General features: G+C 35.7%; 1 pseudogene; it reads left to right on the top strand.

The window, feature by feature from the left end:
• The first annotated feature begins 19,886 nt into the window (after positions 1 to 19,886).
• Positions 19,887 to 20,566, top strand: LOC123840865 (14-3-3 protein zeta/delta-like; annotated as a pseudogene).
• The last annotated feature ends 7,266 nt before the right edge of the window (positions 20,567 to 27,832 follow it).

Genomic DNA, 27,832 nt, shown 5'->3' with positions numbered 1-27,832 from the left:
AGCCTTGTTTCTTCCTGAATTATAGAGACAGAGAGTGGGATTGGAAGACCACAGGGGATAGATCTTTTGAAACTCTCTGATGTGGCATTAACCATTCTTTTTCTTCTGACCTGAAAATACAGCTAGAGGAGTATAAAAAGAGGAAATAATAAAAACATTTTTATAGTTGCCCTATATCACATAATCCAATATTTTCAGCAAGATATTTGAAGAATTTCTTTGTCTTGTGGATATTTATCTTTTCCAAGTTGAAAGAGTTTAGCAAATGGCAACATAATGAGCAGTGCAAAAACCACTCTTAGGTGACCAGTTTGCAATCAAAGCATGCTCTACAAATCCCTTTTATTATTCCCCCTTGCTTTCTTTATTATTTTCTGTCTTATTCTGTCTAAAGCATTCCCTCATTCGATACTGCATCCTTTCGATAGCTCGTTTCTGTAAAATCAACTGCCAGTGCTAATTGCAGAGGCTTGGTACGTGTGTACTGACTGGAGACCTCAGAGATACATCTTTATCTTAAGTTTTATGGAGCCCAAGACTGCTCTTATCTTTTAATTCTCTCTGTAGCAGCTGCACTTATCTTTCATGAACAGATTTGAAATGTGATGAAAATGCTAACAAATTCACCAATACATAACCTTTTCTTTTTGGTATCATTAAGGATTAGGGTGAGTGACTCATTTTCTTGTATTATCCATATGTAATTGTGGTCATTACTGACCCCTTAATTATAGCTATTAGATTTCATAGAATTTCAAAGCACTTTGTAACCTTCCCATTATTTGCAAACCAAATATTTTATTTCAGGGATGCCAATATTACTGCTCTGATATTCAAGCGTATTTCTTTTTCTTTTCTTTTTTTTTAAAGATTTTATTTATTTATTTGACAGAGAGACAGTGAGAGAGGGAACACAAGCAGGGGGAGCAGGAGAGGGAGAAGCAGGCTTCCCGAGGAGCAGGGAGCCTGATGTGGGGCTCGATCCCAGGACCCCGGGATCATGACCTGAGCCGAAGGCAGACGCTTAACGACTGAGCCACCCAGGCGCCCCTCAAGCGTATTTCTTTAATATCTAAATTTTGCCTCATTCTACTCGTATAGAAGTACATAATATTAATGAGTAATATCTCAAATGCTCTCCCCACCTCCACTATCCCCACAAAATATTTACTTTTAATTAATGATAAGTAATGTAAAGAAACATACATTTTTAAAATTAAATGCCTAGAAGTCAAAATCCACTTTAGGTGCAGACAAAATTATTGATACTGCTATTTAGTTCTTACTAACTTTTCTATAATTTCTATTGGTATGCCTGGCTGAAAATCAGGGCAATAAGGGTAATAATAATGATAATGGCTAACATTTATTTTGTACCTATGATATGAAAGCCATCATGCTGCCTTACTGGGAATATTTTGTTAATTCACACAGTAATTGTAGTATCTTCATTTTATAGATGAGGTTAAGTATTTTGCCCCATTTTGCATAGGCAGAAATGGATATAACTAGGATTTGAACCCTTGTCTTTGTGAGTGATGCCAAAACCAGCTGCTCCCTCCTCCACCCACACATTCAATCACTATAGCATAATTTGTCCTTCATTTACCTTGCTATCCAGGTGCCTCTGAGGATGAATGTAAATTGATTTATTTGGGACTTTCAGAGCCTTATTTTGCATGATAATGATTTTCTTTTTATCCCTCAAATTGCCACTTTATTTTCTATCCATAAGGTCTAATGCATTTTTATGTTTTTTTTTTTTTTTTTTCTGAGAACACAGTTGCTTATCTCTGTATTCCCTGTGCATCGCACAGTTTCTGGCAAATGGAAGACACTTAGTAAATATTTACTGAATGAATAGATTCACATATAATTTTTATTTTAAAAATAGATCAAACTGTGCATACAGTTTTGCATACAATTTTGCTAATACCTATTATCAAATAAATTTAGAACATCAGTTGGAACATCATCCCAAGTCAGTAAGTTCAGTTCAGATACATCATGTTTAATAGATCCATGGTGTTCCTTGGTATGCCTGTACCATAAATAATTTACCCAATCCATCATTTTTGAAATTTTAAGTAGTTTCCAATTTTTAGCATTTGTTATCAGTGTTGGTAGGCATGTCCTTATACTTAGTTCTTTATATATAGCTATGTTGAATTATTTAAGAAAAGGCATTACTAAGTCAAAGGGTGTGTACATCTTCAAGTTTTGGTAGACACTGGTAAAATCCTAGAAAGGTATACCAATTTATGTTCCCCTCAGAAGGAGATGAGGTGGGAAAAAAGCATCCTTAGATAAAAAATAGATTTTATTTACTGCTACAACACATTTGCTATAATATTCTGAGCAAGCCACCTAACCTATGTATAAGAGTTTATTGATAACATCCTGGATGTAGATTTAATGCCTGTTGTAATTTACAATTCAGAAGTAGTCACAGAATATGGAAAAAACACTCAAAACTCAAAAATAAAAAAACAAACTATCCAATTCAAAAGTGGGCAAAACATTTGAATAGATCTTCACCAAAGAAGATATAAGGATGGCAAATGAGCATTTGAAAAGATACTCAACATAATTTGTCATTAGGGAAATGAAAATTAAAATCATAGGTACCATTACACACATATTAGAATGATCAAAATAAAACAAAACAGAACAAAAAACCAAAAAACTAACAATAGCAATTCCTGGTGAGGATGTGGAACAATTGTAACTCTCATTCATTGCTGATGGGAGTGCAAAATGGTGCAACTACTTTGAAAAGCAATCAGGCAGTTTATTATAAAGTTAAATATATTTGTATCATATGATCCAGCAATTCCACTCCTGGGTGTTTGCCCAAGAGAAACATAAGTTTGTGTGTACATAAAAACCTATAGTGAATATTTACAGCAGCTTTATTCATAATTGCCCCAAACTGGAAACAACTGATGTCCTTTACCATGTGAATGGATAAACCAACCAAGGTATAACCATTCAATAAAATAATACTCTGCAATAAAAAGGAATGGACTATTGATACAAAACAATAACATGGATGAATTATGCCAAATGAAAGAAGTCAGACACAAAAGTCTATTGTATGATTCTCTCTCTTGATAACATTCTGGAAAAGGCAAAACCATAAGCACAGGGAAAAAATCCGTAGGTAATAGGTTCAGGGATTGGGAGTGTGTGAGGGGTTGATCACAAAGGGGCAACATGGGAAAACTTTCTTTGGCTGATGGAACTGTTCTGTATCTATGGTGGTTGTCACAAGACTATGCATTCATCAAAACTCAAACTTATACACCAAAAAAGAGAAAACTTATTGTATGTAAATTAAAACATAAAAACATAAAAATTCAAACAAATGAAAAATAAGGAAATGAGCAGAGGGTAACCATGGTATATGCTACCTTTTACACCTGCAGGGCATGGTGTAGGTGTGTGCAGGTGTGTGTGTGTATTTACTATTATTATCACTACATTGCCCTGTAGTTCCCAGACTTAATTAATTAACCAGAGGTGGTTAGCTTTGTTTTCTTCTCTGTTGTTTCCCATTTGGACCCAGAGAGAAAATAATTTAATTATTGCTAGATGTGGATTCTGTTGCTGAGAAAGTTTTTCTTGATCTACCCCTCTCATTTTACTGAGAAAGAGATGCTATTTAGATTGATAAAGGGACAGGTATGTCATCCCACTTGCTTTAGGATCACAAATGAAAATTTAGTAATATTGCTCATAGCTTCATAGTCTTTGAAAATCTTGTGAATTTTGTATTTCTTCTCAGACACATTTGGAAATATAAAATTGTACCTCAGTTAAATAAAAAGATTACCTAAGTACAGTATTAATAAAATTGCATCTAGAAACTAATTTAAAGTTACTCTGAATAAATACACTTTTAAATTAAGATCATATATTTTTTATTATATTTGCCTTAAATTAAATTAGATCAGTCCTTGTAAGAAAAACCTTAGAAGTGAAACTGTGCATCATTGTTTACTTTAGATGCTTCTTTACTTAACTTTTGACTTTTGATTTGATTTAATATTTTGAAGTTTTATAATCTTACAAATTTAGACTGTGAAGTTTTGTCAAAATTGGCTGAAAGATATACCCAAAACAGAGCTTGAGAATGTGGACATCTGCTAATCACCTGAAATAATTAGAAGTCTGTTTTTGCATTCAAAACGAGAGGACATTCTTGAGATACAGACTCAGTCCAGGTATAACTACTGCTGGAGAATATATTTTCCTGGGCAGTCATTAAAAGTAAAATACAACGGAGAGGGCAACAGAAGTATAAAACAGAGGAGTATAAAACAGGAAGAAACTTAGTGTTCTTAATATTTATGATAATATTGAGGCACCAATGAAAGAAGGGTCATGAAATAACATCACCCAAAGTGATAATTTTTTCCCTTTAGAAAATGTTTTCCCTGCAGAGACGTTTTAGCAATTATTATTCCATTGCAATTTTGCTTTTTGCTTTTATTTCTAATTTAAAAAGATAAAATGTAATCATATCGCTCTTAAAAAATTACTTTGAACAAGTTTTAAGCTATGGCATTGAGTCAGACATTTATTGAATCTCAAGTATGACTGGAAAATAAAAAAAGTATGCCTCAAATTATAGTTGTTTCCATTATAATTATTTCAATAGCAGAGATTATTTAATTTTAGTGAGTTTTAAATTTTATATTAGGGTAGCTTTAGCTGTGCTGAGGGGAAACAATTTAAACTCTGTTATCTCAGTGGCTTTAAACAACAAATGTTTACTTCCTGCTGGGGCAACAGTACCTTGTAGTTCAGTCAGCTGTTCTGCATAGCTCTCCTCTAGGTAGTGGTAAAGGGGCCTAGAACTCATCTATCTTGCAACTTTGTTATCTCGGAGTTGATTCCAACAGTGTGAAAAGAAAACCAAGAGCAGAGAGAAAGCATTCTGATCTTTATTGTCTCAGGCTGCAATGATGCATCCATTTCGTTCACATTCTACGGGGAGAATTGTTTGTATGACTGCCTCTAGATGCAGAGGGGCTGGGAAATGAAGTTTAGCTGTGATAGAAAGAAAATGACATAATTAGGTGTATATATAGCATTGTTTCTGCCACATACTTTAAAAAAAATGTCCCTGACATCTTCTAATTTCTATTAACATAATCAAATACATTTGATATGAAAAATGAAATAAATGGAATGGTTTTTGATTTTTGTTTCCCAACCACCATTTTCTAAGAATAGTCCCAGAGGTAAAATTTGGTCATAGAATCTCAGACAGATTTGTTTTAGAGCTAATACCTTTCCACTGTGGATAATTTAGGAGAAGATGGGTTATAGACTTGGTTAGCAAGGAAGAAATGAGTTCTAATTTACTGTAGACAGTATCTCTGAGATAGCTGAATAAATATAGACAGAGTTGAGAAAACAATACGCTTTTATAAAAGAGATGTGAATATTTGATTTCTGTGAAGATGTAGGATTTATCCTTTTTTTTTTTTAAGATTTTATTCATTTATTTGACAGAGAGAGAGACAGCGAGAGAGGGAACACAAGCAGGGGGAGTGGGAGAGGGAAAAGCAGGCTTCCTGCAAAGCAGGGAGCCCGATGTGGGGCTCAATCCCAGGACCCTGGGATCATGACCTGAGCCGAAGGCAGACGCTTAAGAACTGAGCCACTAGGTGCCCCCCCACCTTTTTTTTTAAAAAAAGATTTTAAGATTTATAAATTTGTATTAAAACTGTTATTTTGTTTATTCTTTATCTCATTCATGATCTTAGTAAATTATTAGTAAGTCCCTAAAAATAGGACAGATAGCCTGCCAGAACTGAAGGATAAAGATGAAAATAAGTATGTTCCCTACCCTTGAAGAAGTTGTAATGTAGCTGGGGAGAGTTATTTTTCACTACTTAAAAACAAAAACATAAACTATATAGTCAAGCAATTGTGAAGTAGAAAGATACATGTCCAGAGTGCCAGTGGGTGCAAAGATGAGGGTGCTACCAACTGCTTGGAAGAGGGTGAAATCAGATTTTACACTTGATGAGGGATGGACCTATGTTTGTTAAAGATAGGAATTTTCTAAAAAGAATTTGGGATCGTGTCACTGAATTTATCTAGAACTTAGTAGAGTGATGTGTCCTCACAGTATATTTGAATGAAATAAATTACCAACTCCAAAGCTATTTGGGAATAAATAGATTTTATTTCCTGGTTTGGATATATGCTTCTAAATTGGGATTAGGCATACATGAATATAATATAATATATAATATAATCTGAATCATGAATATAATATATTTTATTTGGGATATTTATTTTAAGGCACATTTTACTTTTCAAAAAATCCTATAAAAGGTAAAAACATGGATGTTTCTCATTAAGAATCTGACAATATAGTATTAACTTTGTAAAATCTGTTTTTCAAAGTCTGTATTCCTTCAGAGAATATGAATCGTGAGTATGACCATGTTCTTCTTTTGATTTTAATAGCATCACATAACTTTTCCACAGGAAGTTTGACAATTATGTTAATAATGGAACTTACAGAGGATAAAGTTACATTGAATTATATTGTCATTAGTTGAAAAATACTAATTCTGCGTTTTTACCCCCGAGGTCATCCTCTCATTCTCCTCCTCCCTCTTTTCCCCCCTTCCCAGATCTTATATGTTTTCTCTTTCAGAATTAAAGAATTCCCTAATATCATTATATCTTTTTTCTATATATAGTATTATGTCATTTACAAATAGTGAAAGTTTTATTTCTTCCTTACCAGTTTGGATGCTTTTTATTTCTCTTTGTTGTCTGATTGCTGTGGCTAGAATTTTCAGTATTAAGTTGAATAAAAGTGGTGACATTGGACATCCTTGTCTTGTCCTCAGAGGAAAAGCTCTCAGGTTTTCACCATTGTGTATGATGTTTGAGTATCATTTTCATATATGGCCCATATTATGTGGAGGCATATTCCCTTGAAACCTATTTTGTTGAGAGTTTTTATCATGAATGGATGTTGTACTTCGTCAAATGCCTTTTCTGCGTCTATTGAGATGGCCATGTGGTAAAGGTAAAACTTTGTCTTATTAATGTAATGTATCCTGTTGATTTATTTGTGAATATTGAACCACCTTTGTATCCTAGGAATAAATCCCACTTGATCATGGTGAATAATCTTTTTAATGTATTTTTGTATTCAGTTTGCTTGTATTTTGCTAGTGATTTTTGCATCTGTGTCAGAGATACTGGTCTGTAGTTCTCTTTTTTGGTAGCATATCTGGTTTTGGTATGAAGGTAATGTTGGCCTCATAGAATGAATTTGGAAGCTCTTCTTCCTCTTTTATTTTTTTTTGGAGTAGTTTGAGAAGAATAGGTATTAAGTCTTCTTTAAATGTTTGATAGAATTCATCTGTGAAGTCATCTGATTCTGGACTTTTGTTAGTTGGGATTTTTTTTTTTTTTTTATTACTGATTCAGTTTCATTACTAGTAGTTAAGTCTGTTCAAATTTTCTGTGTTTTCCTGATTCAGTTTTGGATGGTTCTGTTTCTAGGAATTTATTCATTTGTTCCAGGTTGTCCAGTTTGTTGACATATAATTTTTCATAATATTCTCTTATAATTCTTTGTATTTCTGTGGTGTCAGTTGTTATGTCTCCTTCATTTCTGATTTTATTTATTTGGGCTCTCTCTCTTTAATTCTTTTATGACTCTGGCTAAAGGTTTATCAATTTTGTTGATCTTTTCAAAGAACCAGCTCATGGTATCATTAATCTGTTCTATTTTTTTTATGTCTCTATTTCATTTATTTGTGCTCTAATCTTTGTTATTTTCTTCCTTCTACTGGCTTTGGGCTTTATCTGTTCTTCCTTTTCTAGTTCCTTTAGGTGTAGGATTATGTTGTTTATTTAAGATTTTTCTTGTTTCTTGGGGCACTTGGGTGGCTCAGTCATTAAGTGTCTGCCTTCAGCTCAGGTCATGATCCCAGGGTCCTGGGATCGAGCGCCACATTGGGCTCCCTGCTCTGCGGGGGAGCCTGCTTCTCCCTCTTCCTATGCCTGCTGCTCCGCCTGCTTGTGTTCTCTCGCTCTCTCTGTTAAATACATAAAATCTTTAAAAATAAAGATTTTTCTTGCTTCTTAAGGTAGGACTGCATTGCTATTCTCTTCACTCTTAGAACAGCTTTTTTGCATCCCAAAGATTTTGAAATGTTGTGTTTTCATTTTCATTTGTCTCCACATATTTTTTGATTTCCTCTTTGATTTCTTGGTTGACCCATTTATTTTTTAGTAGCATATTATTTAACTTCCATATCTTTGTGTTCTTTCCAGACTGTGTATGTGTGTGTCGTGTGTGTGTGTGTATGATTGAGTTCTAGTTTCATAGTATCGTGGTCAGAAAAGATGCATGGTATGACTTTCATATTTTTGAATTGAGACTGGTTTTTTGCCTAATATATGGTCTATTCTGGAGAATGTTCCATGTGCATTTGAAAAAAATATGTATTCCACCTTTTTTGGATGGGATGTTCTGAATATCTGTTAGGTCCATCTGGTACAACATATCATTTAAGGCTACTGTTTCCTTGTTGATTTTCTGTCTGGATGATATATCTATTGCTGTAAGCAGGGTGGTAAAGTCTTCTACTATTATTATTAACTGTCATTTTCTTTCTATATGTCTGTTAATAGTTGCTTGATCTATTAAGTTCTCCCATGTTGGATGCATAAATAATTACAGTTGTTATATCCTCTTGTTGGATTGTTCCCTTTATCATGATGCAGTGTCCTTTGTTCTCTTATTACAGTCTTTGTTTTAAAGTCTATTTTGTCTGATTTAGTATTGTTTCCCCAAAGTTCTTTCCACTTTCATTTGCATGGTAAATGTTTTTCTATTTCTTCACTTTCAATCTAGCTGTGTCTTTAGGTCTGAAATGAGTCTCTTATAGGTAACATATAGATGGGTCTTGTTTTTTTTCCATTCAGGTACTTTATATCTTTTTATTGGAGCTCTTAGTCCATTTACATTTAATTTAATTATTGATAGGTATGTACTTACTGCCATTTTGTTACTTGTTTTATGGAGGTTTTTGTAGTTCTTCTCTGTTCCATTCTTTTTCTCTTGCTCTCTTCCCTTGTGGTTTGATAGCTTTCTTTATTGTTGTCCTTGGACTCCTTTCTCTTTTTTTACTGTCTGTACCTACTATAAATTTTTCAACTGTGGTTACCATTAGGTTCATATGTAGCATCTTATGTGTATAGCAGTCTATATTAAGTTGAGGGTCATTTAAGTATGAACCATTATAAAAGCACTAAATTTTTATCCCCTCACAATGTTTTATGTATATGTTATACTTTATGTCCTTTTATTCTGTGAATCCCTTGACTGATTTTTATAGATAAAATTGATTTTACTGCTTTGTGCTTTAACTTTTGTACTGGTTTTATGTGATTAATCTACTACTTGTGTTATATGTTTGCATTTACCTGTGAAAATTTTTCCTTTCCTAGTTTTCTTACTCCTGATCATGCACTTTTCTTTCCATTTAAAGAATTCCCTTTAATGTTTCTTGTAAGGCTGGTTTAGTGGTGACAAACTTCTTTAGCTTGTGTTTGTGTGGGAAACTCCTTATATCTCCTTCTATTCTAAATGATATGGAAGGAGTATTCTTGGCTGAAGGTTTTTTCCTTTTAGTACCTTGACTAGATCATGCCACTTTCTTCTGCCTGCAAAGTTTCTGCTAAAAAATCTACTGATAGCTTTATGGAGTTTCCCTTATATGTAATTATTTTCCTTTTCCCTTTCCCCTTCCCTTTCCTTTTCCCTCTCCCCTTTCCCTTTTTCTTTCTTTCTTTCTTTCTTTCTTTCTTTCTTTCTTTCTTTCTTTCTTTCTTCTTTCTTTCTTTCTTTCCCTTTCTTTCTTTCTTTCTTTCTTTCTTTCTTTCTTTCTTTCTTTGTATTTTAAAAATTCTCTATCACTGTTTTTTTTGCCATTGTAATTATTGTGTGTCTAGGTGTGGACTTCCTTGGATTGATTTTTTTTAGGGCTTTTTGTGCCTTTTGTGCCTAAATGTGTCCATTTCCTTCCTCAGATTAGGGAAGTTTTCAGCTCTTATTTCTTCAAACAATTTTTTTCTGCTCTCTACTCTCTCTCTCCTTCTGGGATCCCTGTAATGCAAACGTGATTAAGCTTGATGACATCGAGTTGCCTTAACCTTTTCTCATTTCTGATCATTTTTTTTTTTTTGTACTTGCTGTTCACCTTGGTAGCTTTCCATTACCCTGACTCCCACAATGCTGATTCATTCCTCTGCCTCCTCTAATCTGCTATTGATTCCCTCTAGTGTTTTTTATTATAATAACTCTAGTTATTGAATTCTTAATCTCTGATTGGTTCTTTTCTATATTTCCTATCTCTTTGTTGAAAGTCTCATTGAGATCCTCCACTGTTTTCTGAAGTCCAGTATCTTTATAAATATTACTTTGAATTCTTTATTAGGTACATTGCTTATCTCCATTTCCTTTAGGTCTTTGGCTATGGCTCCTGTCTTGACAGTCTTGACAGTCTTGACACAGCCTGCAAGCTGCCCCAGCAGGGAGGGGTGCCACTCCAAAGTGACTCCTGCTCTGGGGAGAGGGGAAGATAATCATACACACCAGTACACCTGCAGCCCCACCAGCCAAACTTTATAGCTGGCAGCACAGAGAGAGTGTCCTGCTGAACAGTGCACCTGCAGTTGCAGCAGATAGAATGGGGGCATGTACCTGGTCTGATTGCCAGCCTGCCCACCAACAAAAGACTCTCAGAGTGCAACAAAGGGAGAGCACCATACAGTTCAGTGCAACTGCAGCCCTGGCAGATAGGCTGAGGGCAGATATCTGATATGACTACTAACATGGCCCAATTATGAGCTGGAAGCAGCCCCCGAATGGTCCCTTAACAGCACAGGGACCAAACCCTACTAAGTGTGCCCACAACAGGAAAAGTGGGCTGTTGCAGCTGACTGGACTGAAGGCAAATGTGGCTCAGCCACAACACACAATCCACATAGGAGACCCTCCTAAAATGTCTGGTTCTAGTGAACAGAGGGCATTGTGCTACAGCTTATCACAGAACCTCTTCTTCATAAGGCCACTACTTTCAAAATTAGGAGATGTAGCTGACTTTCCTAATAAATAGAAACAAACACAGAGAGTCAGACAAAATGAGGAGACAGAGGAATATGTCCCAAATGAGAGTACGGGACAAAGCCACAGCCAGTGCTTTTTTCTATGTTAAGGATCTTTAAATTTTTGGCTACATTTAGTTCCATAGACTTCCTATCTGAATTTTAGAATTGGATTGTTAGTATCTACTGAAAATAAATCTCCTGTTGGCTTTTGAATATGATTTTATTGAATCTATTGCTTGATTTGGTGAAAATTGACATCACAACAGTACTGATGATTCTAGCCGATGAGCATGGTATATCTCAATTTATTTAGGTTTTCTTTAAATTTTCTCAGTAACATTTTATGGTTTTAAAGCAAATATTTTACACATTGTCAGATTTATTTCTAAGTATTTAATAACTTTATGCTATAAGTGGCACAGTTTTTAAACTGGCATATTTTTATTTCAATATGAATATTTGTTGCTAGTATATCAAATACAATTAATTTTATGTATTGCTTTTATTCTTGCAAACCTGATAAACTTATATACTAGCTCCAATACAAGCTTAATAGAAGTAATAATAGACATCCTTGATTTGTTCTTGATCATAGAAGAAATGCAGTCTTTCACCATGATGTATTATGTTAACAGTAGGATTTTTGCAGATGTCCTTAATCAAATTGAAGTTTTCTTCTATCCCTGGTTTGCTCATATATGTTTGGCTAGAGGATTTGGACCTTTTGTTATTTTGCAATTCTCTGTGTTTTCCTGAAGCACCTGGAGGTAGGGAAGAGCACACTCCCCTTAACTAGAGAAGGTAATAAAAAAAAGAACCTAAAAAACACTGAGGACAAACTTGCGTAAATGATAATTTTGATTAGGACACTGTACATTTACATTCAAATTTAATCTTTAAGGAGGAGCATTCATTTTGATAGTGCCTAAGACAGTGCCTTGCAAATAGTTGGCTATTAATAAGTACATTTCTGGGATAAGGTGAAAAATTTTATACACAGTGTTAAAGAAAGATTGAACTGGACAGAGTTAAATAGGCAAGATTTTATTCAAGGCCATTATAGTAGGGTAGAGAGATTGAACTCTTAATGAAAGGTAGGAGGATTTTTTTAAGCATTAGAGTGAGCTAATGAGAAAGTACTGGAAGACTTTAAGGGGAACGCTAGTCAATGTGATTAGACCATTTATGTTTGCTAATTGGTACTTACCAATTAAGACAGGGAATTAGGAGCAATGTCTTTCTTGATGATCACACTTCCAAGGGATGGCTCCCAGGTCCTTGCGAAAGATATCCTGGGTAGTAAAATGGGCAAGAGGCTGGGAGAAGATTTATGTTTCAAAAGGACAGAGAAAAATTTACAGTTGAAAGATTTCTAAAGTACATGCTCTAAGAAAAGGGAGGTCAGGGGCCAGTAGTCTGAAAGAAACCTGTTTGAAGTTTAGTCGAACTGAGGGGTATTTTAAGGCCTAAGGCCATCTTGGGAAACAGATTGCTGGGAGTATTACCCAGAAGTCTACACATTTAACCTTTGCTCTTTTTCACAAATGTAGATTTATACCACACAAAAGAGAATAGAAAGATTAATATAAATCTATCATCATGGTGGACAATAACTTAGAGGATGGGTGTATGGTACCTTTTTATATGAAAATGCATTTAATTTTACTTATTCTGAGGACCTGGAATACTGCAGCAAATGCAATATAAAGGTTCTACTTGAGGCTCATTATTTTGGTTTATGATGATAATTTTTTTTTTAAGATTTTATTTATTTATTTGACAGAGAGAGACACAGCGAGAGAGGGAACACAAGCAGGGGGAGCAGGAGAGAGGGAGAAGCAGGCTTCCCGCTGAACAGGGAGCCCAATGTGGGGCTTGATCCCAGGACCCTGGGATCATGACCTGAGCTGAAGGCAGATGCTTAATGACTGAGCCACCCAGGCGCCCAATGATAATTCTTTAGATAGCTAAATGGACTTTAATTTTTTGTCCTTTCCATGTATCTGACTTCAGTTGTTCAATACAGTTAACTTTATTATAAATGGATTTGAAAAGATAATGTTTTTGTGAATTTTAAATGTATAAAATTGTGAATTATGTTAATAAATCTCCATTTATGCCACATTTGCTAAGTTATCATATAGAAATTATATATTCTAATAATAGCAACTTAAACTTTTGTCAGTTCCTCTAAATTAGGGTAGAGTGCTGAAAAGATGGTGGAGGAGTAGGGGACCCTATTCTAACCGGTCCCTGGAATTGAGCTGGATGGATATCTACCAAACCACTCTGAACACCCACGAAATCAGCCTGAGATGTAAGAAGATAGATCTGGATCTCTACAAACAGAGTATCGTAGGCATTTGGTTTCGAGGTACAAAGCAGGGAGCCGTGATTCCACTGGCAGATATCGGAGGATAAACGGAAGGGGGAGGGAGCTGAGCCATTGGGATCCTACAGCACCGGTGAGCAATAGCCTCCTGCGCTGGGGACTGGGCACAGACTCACATACCGGTAGTGACAGGGAAAGGAATTTGGGGTAGTCCCCTGGACAGAAACCTGGAGTGGTGGGGCCATGCATGTGAACAGGGGGTGGCTAGTGGTTTTAGAAGCACAAAGGGCAGAGATGTGCCTGACCTGGAAGTGAGAACTGGGAGTGCTGCTGAGGGGTGCACAACACAGGACACTGCAGTTTACAGCAGCACAGACAGAAATGGAGATAGTGTGGCCTGGAGAGCCACTGAAGAACAGACTGCGATCTCTCTGCTCTGAGGCAGAGGGTTGGAAATGATCTCTTCTGCTCTGACTCTCAGAAGAGACATGGAAAGCCACCAGGGAACAAAAGCCCCCCAAAACAGTTTCCACTGAGCCATCCCCCACCACAGGGGGCAGGGCAACTCTTCCCAAACAGGGTTGCCTGAGTAACAGCGTGGCAGGCCCCTCCCCCAGAAGACAGGCTGGGAGAACAAGAGGCCAGCAACCCTAAGGTCCCTAGAAAACAGGTGCATCTTGCTTGCGTTCTGGTCAATAATTTGGACTCTGTACATTCCCTCAACCACCCCTCAACAGAATGAATAGGAGGAGAAACCCCCAAAATAGGAAAGACTCAGAGACTATGAGTTATGCCACAGATTTACAAATGGATTCAGATATAACCAAGATGTCAGAGATGGAATTCAGGCTAGCAATTGTGAAGACCATAGCTAGAATGGAGAAATCAATTAATGGCAACATAGAGTCTCTAAGGACAGAAATGAAATCTGAATTGGCAGAATTTAAAAATGCTATCAATGAGATCCAATCTAATCTAGATAATCTAACAGCTAGGGTAAGCGAGGCAGAAGAGTGAATTAGTGATTTAGAAGACCAATTAATAGACAAAAAAGGAAAAGAGGAGGCTAATGGAAAAACGACTCAGAATCCATGAATATAGAGCCAGAGAAATAAGTGACACCATGAAACATTCCAATGTCAGAATTATTGGGATCCCTGAGGGGGTGTAGAGAGAGAGAGGACTAGAAGATATATTTGAGCAAACCATAGCTGAGAACTTCCTTAATCTGGGGAATGAAACAAACATTTGTGTCCTAGAGGCAGAGAGGACCCCTCCCAAGATCAAGGAAAACAGGCCAACACCCTGGCATGTAATAGTAAAACTTTACATAGAGGAACATCAGAATACTGTCAGACCTATCCACAGAGACCTGGCAAGCCAGAAAGGGCTGGCAAGACATATCCAGGGTATTAAATGAGAAGAACATGCAGCCAAGAATACTTTATCTGGCAAGTCTGTCTTTTAGAATGGATGGAGATGCAGAGCTTCTAAGACTGGCAGAAACTGAAAGAATATGTGACCACTAAGCTGGCCCTCCAAGAAATATTAAGGGGGGGTTCTATAAAAGGAGAAAGACCCCAAGAGTGATATAGAACAGAAATTTACAGGGACAATCTATAAAAACAAGGTCTTCACAGGCAACATGATGACAATCAATTCATATCTTTCAATAGTCACTCTTGACGTGAATGGCCTAAATGCTCCCATAAAACAACACAGGGTGCAGATTGGATAAAAAGACAGGACCCATCCATATACTGTCTACAAGAGACTCATTTTGAACCTAAAGATACATCCAGACTGAAAGTGAAGGGATGGAGATCCATGTTCCATGCCAATGGACCTCAAAAGAAAGCTGGGTAGCAATTCTTATATCAGACAAATTAGATTTTAAGCTAAAGACTGTAGTTAGAGACACAGAAGGACACTATATCATTCTTAAAGAGTCTATCCAACAAGAAGATCTAACAATTGTAAATATCTATGCCCCCAATGTGGGAGCAGCCATCTACATAAGCCAACTGTTAACCAAAATAAAGAGTCCTATTGATAACAATATGCTAATTGTAGGAGACCTCAATACGCCACTCTCAGCAATAGACAGATCATCTAAGCAGAAAATCAACAAAGAAACAAAAGCTTTGAATGACACACTGGACCAGATGGACGTCATAGATATATACAGCTCATTCCACCCTAAAACAACAGAATACTCATTCCTCTCGAGTGCACATGGCACTTTCTCCAGAATAGACCACATGCTGGGTCACAAATCAGGTCTCAATCGATACCAGAAGATTGAGATTATTCCCTGCATATTCTCAGACCATGATGCTTTAAAACTGGAACTCAATCACAAGAAAAAATTTGGAAGAAACTCAAACACTTGGAAGCTAAAGACCACTCTGCTCAAGAATGTTTGGGTCAACCAGGAAATCAAAGAAGAACTTAAACAATTCATGGAAACCAATGAGAATGAAAACACATCGGTCCAAAACCTATGGGATCCTGCAAAGGCGGTCCTAAGGGGGAAATACATAGCCATCCAAGCCTCACTCAAAAAAATAGAAAAATCCCGAATTCACCAACTAACTCTACACCTTAAATAACTAGAGAAAAAGCAACAAACGATGCCTAAGCCATGCATTAGAAGAGAAATAATTAAGATTAGAGCAGATATCAATGAATTAATAACCAGAAACACAGTAGATCAGGTCAACAAAACTAGGAGCTGGTTCTTTGAAAGAATTAATAAGATTGATAAACCACTGGCCAGACTTATCCAAAAGAAAAGAGAAAGAACCCAAATTAATAAAACTATGAATGAAAGGGGAGAGATCACAACTAACAACCAAGGAAATAGAAACAATTATTAGAAATTATTATCAACAACTATATGCCAATAAACTGAGCAACCTGGATGAAAAGGATGCCTTCCTGGAAACCTATAAACTGCCAAGATTGAAACAGGAAGAAATTGACAACCTGAATAGGCCAATTACCAGTAATGAGATTGAACCAGTGATTAAAAACCTCCCAAAAAACAAGAGTCCAGGGCCTAATGGATTTCCTGGGGAATTCTACCAAACATTCAAAGAAGAAATAATACCTATTCTCCTGAAGCTGTTTCAAAAAACAGAAACAGAAGGAAAGCTTCCAGACTCATTCTATGAGGCCAGCATTACCTTAATCCCCAAATCAGGCAAAGACCCTATCAAAAATGAGAATTTCAGACCGATATCCCTGATGAATATGGATTTCAGAATCCTCAACAAAATCCTAGCTAATAGGATCCAACAATACATTAAAAAGATCATCCACCACGACCAAGTGGGATTTATCTCCAGGATGCAAGGATGGTTCAACATTCGCAAATCAATCAATGTGATAGAACACATTAATAAGAGGAGAGAGAAGAACCATATGGTCCTCTCACAGAAAAAGCACTTGACAAAATACAGCATCCTTTCCTGATTAAAGCTCTTCAGAGTATAGGGATAGAGGGAACATTCCTCAAGTTCATAAAATCCATCTATGAAAAACCCACAGTGAACATCATGCTCAGTGGGGAAAAGCTGAGAGCATTTCCTTTAAGATCAGGAACACGACAAGGATGCCCACTCTCGCCACTATTGTTCAACATAGTACTAGAAGTCCTAGCAACAGCAGTCAGACAACAAAAAGAAATAAAAGGTATTCAAATTGGCAAAGAAGAAGTCAAACTGTCTCTCTTCACAGATGACATGATACTTTATGTGGAAAATCCAAAAGACTCCACCTCCAAATTACTAGAACTCATACAGCAATTCAGTAACGTGGCAGGATACAAAATCAATGCACAGAAATCAGTTGCTTTCTTATACACTAACAATGCACCTGTAGAAACAAAAATTAGAGAAATGATTCCATTTACAATAACATCAAAAACCATAAGACACCTCGGAATAAACCTAACCAAGGAGGTAAAGGATCTATACTCTAGGAACTACAGAACACTCATGAAAGAAATTGAAGAAGACACAAAAAGATGGAAAAACATTCCATGCTCATGGATCGGAAGAATAAGGATTGTTAAAATGTCTATGCTCCCCAGAGCAATCTATACCTTCAGTGCCATCCCAATCAAAATTCCGATGACATTTTTCAAAGTGCTAGAACAAATGATCCTAAAATTTGTATGGAATCAGAGAAGACCCCAAATCGCCAAGGAAATGTTGAAAAAGAAAAACAAAGCTGGGGGCATCACGTTGCCTGATTTCAAGCTATATTACAAAGCAGTGATCACCAAGACAGCATGGTACTGGAGCAAAAACAGACATATAGACCGATGGAACAGAATAGAGAACCCAGATATGGACCCTCAACTCTATGGTCAAATAATCTTTGACAAAGCAGGAAGATATACAATAGGAAAAAGACAGTCTCTTCAATAAATGGTGCTGGGAAAATTGGACAGCCACATGCAGAAGAATGAAACTCAACCATCTCTAACACCATACACAAAGATAAACTCAAAATGGATGAAAGACCTCAATGTGAGACAGGAATCCATCAAAATCCTAGAGGAGAACATATGCAGTAACCTCTTTGACATCAGCCACAGCAACTTCTTTCAAGATTCATCTCCAAAGGCTAGTGAAACAAAAGCAAAAATGAAATTTTGGGACTTCATCAAGATAAAAAGCTTCTGCACAGCAAAGGAAACAGTCAACAAAACAAAGAGGCAACCCACAGAATGGGAGAAGATATTTGCAAATGACACTACAGATAAAGGGCTGGTATCCAAGATCTATAAAGAACTTCTCAAACTCAACAAAGGGCTGGTATCCAAGATCTATAAGGAACTTCTCAAACTCAACACCCAAAAAACAAATAATCAAGTAAAAAATGGGCAGAAGACATGAACAGACACTTCTCTAAAGAAGACATACAAATGGCTAGCAGACACATGAAAAAATGTTCATCATCATTAGCCATCAGGGAAATTCCAATCAAAACCACATTGAGATAGCACCTTACACCAGTTAGAATGGCAAAAATTGACAAGGCAAGAAACAACAAATTTTGGAGAGGTAGTGGAGAAAGGGGAACCCTCTTACACTGTTGGTGGGAATGCAAGTTGGTACAGCCACTTTGGAAAACAGTGTGGAGGTGCCTCAGAAAATTCAAAATAGAGCTACCCAATGACCCAGCAATTGCACTCCTGTGTATTTACCCCAAAGACACAGATGTAGTGAAAAGAAGGGCCATATGCACCCCCATGTTCATAGCAGCAATGTCCGCAATAGCCAAACTGTGGAAAGAGCTGAAATGCCCTTCAACAGATGAATGGATAAAGATGTGGTCCATATATACAATGGAATATTACTCAGCCATCAGAAAGGATGAATACCCAACTTTTACATCAACATGGATGGGACTGGAGGAGATTATGCTAAGTGAAATAAGTCAAGCAGAGAAAGTCAATTATCATATGGTTTAACTTATTTGTGGACATAAGGTATAGCATGGAGGGCATTAGGAGAAGGAAGGGAAAAATGAAGGGGGAGATCGGAGGGAGAGATGAAACATGAGAGACTGTTGTCTCTGAGAAACAAACTGAGGTTTTAGAGGGGAAGGGGGTGGGGGGATGGGTTAGCCCACAATGGGTATTAAGGAGGGCACGTACTGCATGGAGCACTTGGTGTTATACGAGAACAATGAATCATGGATCACTGCATCAAAAACTAATGATGTTTTGTATGGTGACTAACATAACATAATAAAATAAAATTTAAAAAAAATAAAAAAAATAAGGTAGTAAACCATATTGCATGTTACTTTTGAGGGAAAAATGCATTTTTTGAAATGTTTGTATTAATAAGGTCAATTTAATAATTAAGAGATATAATTAATTATATGCAGTGCTGATTATATACACCTTTTGTTTTATTATATCCAACTTGATTGTAGCTATGAAAATATCAAGGATTTTTTAAAAGGAAAATATAGTTGGAGAAAATGTTTTCTATTCAAATACAGTATTTGTGCTAATAATGATTTAGAAGAATGTAGAGAGACCCAAGGTGGTGAAAACCACCCAAGCACCTGAATAAGTAAGACTTGTTCCCAAACTCTGTAAAAGACTGGAGAAAAGAAGTTGGTGAAGGAATAACTGTTCATTATTTCCTGAGCTAAAATTTCTGCAGGAGTTCATAGGCTCAGTTTAGAACTTTCTTTCACAAGGTGAAAGAAGCTGCTGTAATGAATTTAGGGATGAGGAAATAATACAAGTAATATTTCTTTCATAATACTTTCTTATACACATTGCCACAAATTGAAAATATAAACACAGAACCTCTGAGCCATGAGATCCAGGTTTCAGCCTTGCCTCTACCATGGCTCAGAAACTGCAAAACCCTTTTCCATCCACTGCCAGCCGCTTCTGACACAGAACATCCAGCCATGGATAAAAATATGCTGGTGCAGAATGCCAAACTGGCCAAGTAAATTGATTGATACATTGACATTGCAGCCTGCATGAAGTCTGTAACTGAGCAAGGAGCTGTATTATCCAATAAGGAGAGGAATCTTCTCTCAGTTGCTTATAAAAATGTCATAGGAGCCCATAGGTCATCTTGGAGGTCCATCTCAAGTATTAAGCTAATGATGTGAGGTGCTGAGAAAAACAGCAGATGGCTTGAGAATACAGAAAGCAATCTCAGAGGTGTCTGCAATGGTGTACTGTCTCTTTGGAAAAGTTGCTTCACAAGCACAGAGCAAAGTCTTCTGCTTGAAAATGTAAGAAGATTACTACTGATACTTGGCTCAGGTTGCTGCTCGTGGTGACCTTAAAAAGATTATGGATCTATCACAACAAGCACACCAAGAAGCTGTTTAAATTAGAAAAAGGAAACACAACCAAAACATCCTACAGTATTGGGTCTGGCTCTCATTTCTCTGTATTTTATTGTGCTATTCTGAACTTCCTGGACAAAGACTGTTCTTTTGCAAAGACAGCTTTCTTTTCCAGTTTAATTGAAATATAACTAACATATAATATTGTGTAAGTTTAAGGTGTACAGAATAATGATTTAATATATGTATATATTGCAAAATGATTATCACAATAAGTTTAACATCTCACATAGTTAGAATATTTTTCCCTTGTGATGAGAACATTTAAGATTTATTCTCTTAGTAACTTTCAAATGTATGATATTAATTATAGTCATTATATTATACATTACACCCAAAAACTTACTTATCTTATAACTGGAAGTCTGTAGATTTTGATCACCTTTACCCAATTCTCCCATGCCCCCCCCACCCCTACCTCTGGCAACCACAAATCTGACTCTATTTCTATGAGTTTGGTTATTTTAGATTTCACATATACGTGAGATCATACAGTACTTTTCTTTCTCTGTCTGACTTATTTTATTTAGCATAATGCCTTAAAGATCTATACATGGTGTCACAAATGGCAGGATTTCCCTCCTTTTTTATGGCTGAATAGTATTCCTGTGTTTGGGTGTACATGTGTGTGCATGTATACACCACATTTTCTTTATCCATTTATCTACAGATAGACACTTAAACTACTGAGGCAGCTTTTTTTTTTTTTAAGATTTTATTTATTTATTTGAGAGAGAGAGAATGAGAGACAGAGAGCATGAGAGGGAAGAGGGCAGTGGGAGAAGCAGACCCCCCGCTGAGCAGGGAGCCCGATGCGGGACTCGATCCCGGGACTCCAGGATCATGACCTGAGCCGAAGGCAGTCGCTTAACCAACTGAGCCACCCAGGCGCCCCTGATGCAGCTTTTGATGAAGCCATTGTTGAACTTAATATATAAAGTAGAGAGTCATACAAGGGCAACTAGGTAATAATGCACTGGCTGAGAAGCAGCTTGGCATGTGGACATAGGATCCCCAAGAAGACAAAGCAGGAGAAGGAGGGGAAAATTATCATAGAACACTACATCAAAAACTAATGATGTACTGTATGGTGACTAACATAACAAAATAAAAAAAAAAGGAGGGGAAAATTAACCAGACTTCCAACTTTAGTCTATTTTATTCTGAAATTCACACAGTAGACCATTTGTTATCCATAATGCCCTTTTTTTGTTTTTTGTTTACACTTTATAACATGTATATGTTACTTCTATTTGAATTTCTATTTTTCCCCATATGGTTTTTGGTTTAATATTAGGAAAATAGAACCAGTTAACATATAGAGATTATTTTTTTTTAAGATTTTATTTATTTATTTGAGAGAGAGAGAATGAGAGAGAGCATGAGAGGGAAGAGGGTCAGAGGGAGAAGCAGACTCCCTGCTGAGCAGGGAGCCTGATGCGGGACTCGATCCCAGGACTCCAGGATCATGACCTGAGCCGAAGGCAGTCGCTTAACCAACTGAGCCACCCAGACGCCCAACATATAGAGATTATTTTCATTTCTTTTTTTCACATTTAGACTTGATTTGTTTCTCCATTGATTCTGCTTTTGTTTTATCAAGATGTTTCATCTTGCTTTAATAAAGTTTTGCTGTTTTTTCATATAGGCTGCTTAACTTTTATTACTTTTCCTAGATATTTTATCATTTTGTTTGGCTATTGTTAACTAAATTGTTTAGTTTTATTATATTAGGTGTATAATTTAATACAATGAAATGATTACAATAGGTCTATCATTCATTACCACATATAGTTATAAAATTTTTTTTCTTGTGATGAGAACTTTAAAGATTTACTTTTAGCAACTTTCAAATATACACAGTATTTTTAAAATATTTATTTATTTGAGAGTGAGAGAGAGAGAGTGTGCAAGCATGAGTGAGGGGAGGAGCAGAGGGAGAAGGAGAGGAGGAAGCAGGCTCCCCACTGAGCAGGGAGTCCAATGCAGGACTTGATCCCAGGACCCTGGGATCATGACCTGAGCTGAAAGCGGACACTTAACTGACTGAGCCACCCAGGTGCCCCAAATATACAATACAGTATTAACAATGATAGTCACCATGCTGTACATTCCATTCCATTGCTTATTTATTTTATAAATGGAAGTTGATAAATTTTGACCCCCTTTACCCATTTCACCCATCCCTCACCCCTGCCTCTGACAACCAACAATCTGTTCTATCTATGAGTTTGTTTTTTTGCTTTTAGATTCTACATATAAGTGAGATCATATGGTATTTGTCTTTCTTTGTTGGACTTACTTCGCCTAACATAATGCTTTTAAAGGTCATCCATGTTGTCACAAATGGCAAGATTTTATTCTTTTTTATGGCTGAATAATATTCCATTCATGTATATGTATCATATTTTTTTTATCCATTTATCCATCAGTGGACACTTAGGTTGCTTATGTTTGGCTATTGTAAATAATGCTACAACAAACACAGAGATGCATATACTTTTCAAGTTAGTTTTTTAATTTCCTTCAGATAAATACCCAAAAGTTGAATTTCTGCATCATATGGTTCTGTTTTTTATTTTTTGAAAAACCTCCATACTTTTTTCCATAGTGGCTGCACCAGTTTATATTCCCACCAACAATACACATGGGTTCCCGTTTCTCCATATCCTCACCAACTCTTGTTACTTTTTGTCTTTTTGATAATGGTCATTCTAACAAATGTAAGGTGATATCTCATTCTGGTTTTTATTTACATTTCTCTGATGGTTAGTGATGTTGAGCATCTTTTCATGCATCTTTTGCTATCTCTATATCATCTTTAGAAAAATGCCTATTCAGATCCTCTGCCAATTTTTTTTTGCTATTGAGTTGTATGAATTCTTTATATATTTTGGATATTAACCTTTATCATATATATAATTTGCAAGTATTTTCTCCCATTTGATAGATTTTTTTTTTCATTTTATTGATGGTTTGCTTTGCTGTGAAGATGCTGTTTGGCTTTATTTAGTTCCACTTGTTTATTTTTGCTTTTGTTGCCTTTACTTTTGGTGTCATATACAAAAATCATCACCAAGATTGATATCAAGGAGGGTACTATCTATGTTTTCTTCTAGTTTCATGGTGTCAGGCAGGCCTATGTTCAAGTCTTTACTCCATTTTGAGTTAATTTTTGTGTATGGTGTAAGAAAGTGGTCCAGTTTCATTCTTTTGCCTGTTGCTGTCCAGTTTTCCCAGCATTATTTGTTGAAGAGACTGTCCTTTCCTCATTGTATGTTCTTGCCTCCTTTGTCATAAATCAGTTGCCACGTGTGTGGGTTTATTTCTGAGCTTTGTATTCACTTCCATTGATCTGTGTGTGTGTTTATGTCAATATATTACTGTTTTGATTACCATAGTTTTGTAATATAGTTTGAAATCAGGGAGCATAATGCCTCCAGTTTTGTTCCTTCTCAACACTGCTTTGGTGATTTGGGATCTTTTGTGGTTCCATACAAATTTTAGGGCTGTTTATTCTGTTTCTGTGAAAAATGCCATTGGAATTTTCTTAAAATTGCATTGATTATTTTAGGTAATGTGGACATTTTAACAATATTAATTCTTCCAATTCACGAGTACAGAATACTTTTGCATTTTTTTGTGTCTTCAATTTTTATCAGTGTCATAGTTTTCAGTGTATAAATTTTTCACTTCCTTGGTTAAGTTTATTCCTAGGTATTTTATTCTTTTGAATGCAATTGTAAATGGGATTGTTTTCTTAATTTCCTTTTCTGATGCTTTGTTATTAAGTGTAGAAATATGACAGATTTTTGTGTATTGATTTTGTATCTTGCAACTTTACTAAATTTATTTATTCTAAAAGTGTTTTGGTGGGGTCATTAGTGTTTTCTATATATAATATGTTATCTGCAAATAGTGACAGTTTTATTTCTTCCTTTCCAATTTGGATACCTGTTTTTTTTTTTTTTTTCCCTAATTGCTCTGGCTAGGACTTCCAATACTGTGTTGAATCAGAATGGTAAGAGTGGACATCCTTGTCTTATTCCTGATCTTAGAGAACAAGCTTTCAGCTTCTCACAGTTAAGTATGATGTTAGCTGTGGCCATGTCATATATGGCCTTTATTATTTTGAGGTATGTTCCTTCTATACCCACTTTGTTGAGAGTTGTCATCTTCAAGTGGTCCATGTGGGGATGTGGAAATTTTATTAGTGTTTTTGCTACATGATGGCTTTACAGTGGCCTGTGTTAAAACTCCTTCTATGTCTAAGCAAAGAAAACTGACTACAGATTGATTTGTCCTGGCATGGGATAGCAGAGATAACTGGTTTCTATCACAGTTATAGTTATTGTGGGTACTCTAAGGTTTGGAGTACTTCTAAGACAATAGTAGAAGTAGATACCCCATGGATATTACACTTTGAACCATGAGCTACCTGTGGAATACACAATCTTATTGTGCAAATCTTTGACTATAGTTGTAGAAGTGTTCCTTTGGACAAAGTTGTAAACCATTTAGTCTAGAGTAGGGCAGAAATTTTTCACATTCCATTATTTGTAAAATTACCCATTGTTTTTTTCATTATTTTTGTAATACTCATTTTATTTTCATTTAAATATTTTAAGCAAAGTAAGCATAGACTTATAAGATGCAGTTAAAGTTGAATTCTTGATATTCATTTTTTCATATATATTAAATAGAGAAGTAAAAAAGCAAAAAACAATAAAAAAGTACTTAACTTTTTTAAGGTTTTTTGCTTTTGTGATATTTAAAAAACTTATTAAACATGCATGTACTATAAAAATAGTTAACAGGGAAATAACAAGATAGTGGCTAGTTTTGTTTAATATCTTATGAAATTCTTATGAACATCTAAGCATAATTAATAATGTCTATCAAGTTGATGTAAGTGGAACAAAAGTTTTATACATGGAGAAAAAATAGAAACATTAACTCTCAGTTTTTCTTTTACTTTATTTTTCAGTTTAATTTTAATGTTTAGAAATACATTTTATATTTTTGGATGTCAACATTAGCTTACAAGGTACTTAGAAGGTACTTTCATCACGTTTTTGCCCTGCTTTGGGGGTACGCTTTTTTTAAAAATTTTATTTTATTATGTTATGTTAATCACCATACATTACATCATTAGTTTTTGATGTAGTGTTCCATGATTCATTGTTTGCGTATAACACCGAGTCCTCCATGCAGTACGTGCCCTCTTTAATACCCATCACCAGGCTAACCCATCCCCCCACACGCCTCCCCTCTAGAACCCTCAGTTTGTTTCTCAGAGTCCATAGTCTCTCATGGTTCGTCTCCCCTTCTGATTTCCCCCTCTTCATTTTTCCCTTCCTGCTATCTTCTTTTCTTATTTTTTAACATACAATGTATTATTTGTTTCAGAGGTACAGGTCTGTGATTCATCAGTCTTACACAATTCACAGTGCTCACAGTAGCACATATTGTAACTGGTTTTAATATATACTTTTCACCACCCTTTGCTTTGGCTTTAGAAAGCAAAGGAAATCATTTATTGATTTATAATGCTTTGAAATTTTAGTTATTTTAACAAAAATAACTTAAGTACTGTTCATAGATGATCTAAAAATTGTCTTATTCATTGGTGAGGAGATGAACATGTGAATATGCTAGAATATCTTTAAGAAATAAATACTGAAAGATTAAGCCAGTAGAATGTTTAGAGCTTAAGATACACATGCCTTTTCTGCTGAAACCAGAATGTTGATAGTAGCAGCAGCAGTTGGAGAGGTCCAGGATCCAGTGAGACACTGATCTTATCAGGGGCATTACACTAATGTGGAATCAGAGTGGAATATGAAGAGTCTTTCCCAAGCATGAGAGTGAGCAACAGGAGGTGAGTGAAATGTGGAATGACTTTGGGCAATAAAGCTGGTGTCATGACATTTTGGATGAAGACTTTCTAAACCATGTTTTAAATATTTAAATAGCTGTTGACTGATTAGCAACTTTGGCTTTTCATTTTTTGAGATATTAGAGAAAGATCTCTGAGTTATATTTGAAGATTTTGTTCTACTTTAAGAGAAAATTCATACCTTATTTTGCATTTTAATTTGTAGATGATATATAAATAAATATCAGGGTTTTAATAAATCAAATAACAGCTTTTACTATAGATTAATATTGGATCTTACAGTAGAAATAATTTTATAATGAAATACATATAAATCTGTAAGGAACTGAATATACAAATGGACAATTTCCAGGCCATAAATGAAAATAGAACTCTGACCCACAACCTTTTGTAGTAATCAGCTCCAAATGGCAGAACTTGATCAATAAGTGCCAGCTTCCTAATTTTTTTCTTGCTTTAAAAATAGGACTACTTGGGGCGCCTGGGTGGCTCAGTCGGTTAAGCATCTGCCTTCGGCTCAGGTCATGATCCCAGGGTCCTGGGATTGAGTCCCACATCGGGCTCCCTGCTCAGCGGGAAGCCTGTTCTCTCTCTCCCACTCCCCCTGCTTGTGTTCCCTCTCTCACTGTGTCTCTCTCTGTCAAAAAATAAATAAATAAAATCTTAAAAAAAAAAAATAGGACTACTAGAGAAAACCAAATATGCTTCCCTAACCAACCCCATAAAGTACCCCGCTTCTAGTTAACCCTTCTCTAGATTCCTCACACCAACATCTTTTAATCAGGGCATACCTGAAACCTTCCCTTTTTTCCACTTGAAAACTTTTACACTTCCCTGATGGCCTTTGAATCTCTGCCAAATTCAAGTGATGGTGGCCGACTCCATTGCGATAGTAATGTCTGAATAAATAGCCTTTGCTTGTTCTCATTTGGGTAGTCTTCATTTATTTCCACATCTGGAAATATACATGTATGGGATATTGAAAATTATAAAATCCTAACAATTATCTAAGATTTAATAATTACTCAATATTAAATAATCTCATGACTGTAAAAATTTGGTGAATCTCAGCTAGACACTGAAAAGCAGTCAGTTCTAAATTAGACAAAGCTTTCCAACCATTTCTTGATTTTAAAATATAGATTTTCACATTCACACTTTTAAAAATAACTGAGATAATCTGAAAGTTATTTTAATATATAATTTATAGTGATCCTTTGAGTCGTTAACCGGATCATACCTGATAATTTAAAGTTTTATCTAGAAAAGAATTTTGACTTTCAGTTAGTTGGCAAGGAATATCCAATATTTAGATAAGAAATTCAATTATCTTTTCATAGAAGCCAAGATGATTAGAGTTCAGAGAGCCAGAGGCACTATGCTGTTTCATTTTAATGTATAGCTGAACCAATTCTATTTTTAAGTATATATTTCATTTCAAGAAATTGGATCTGCCTTAAGAGCCATAAACACACTACTGTGTTCATATTTATTGTTTTTAAACTAATTGCATTAAGTCTGTTCTGTTAAATAACAGA

This window comes from Mirounga angustirostris, unplaced genomic scaffold (genome assembly GCF_029215605.1).
Source record: "Mirounga angustirostris isolate CCGP_5_RB_7025 unplaced genomic scaffold, mMirAng1.0.hap1 SCAF_9, whole genome shotgun sequence".
In the NCBI taxonomy this organism is placed as follows: domain Eukaryota; kingdom Metazoa; phylum Chordata; class Mammalia; order Carnivora; family Phocidae; genus Mirounga; species Mirounga angustirostris.
Note: the sequence above shows the minus strand (reverse complement) of the source record. Positions and strands in the feature narration are given on the sequence as shown.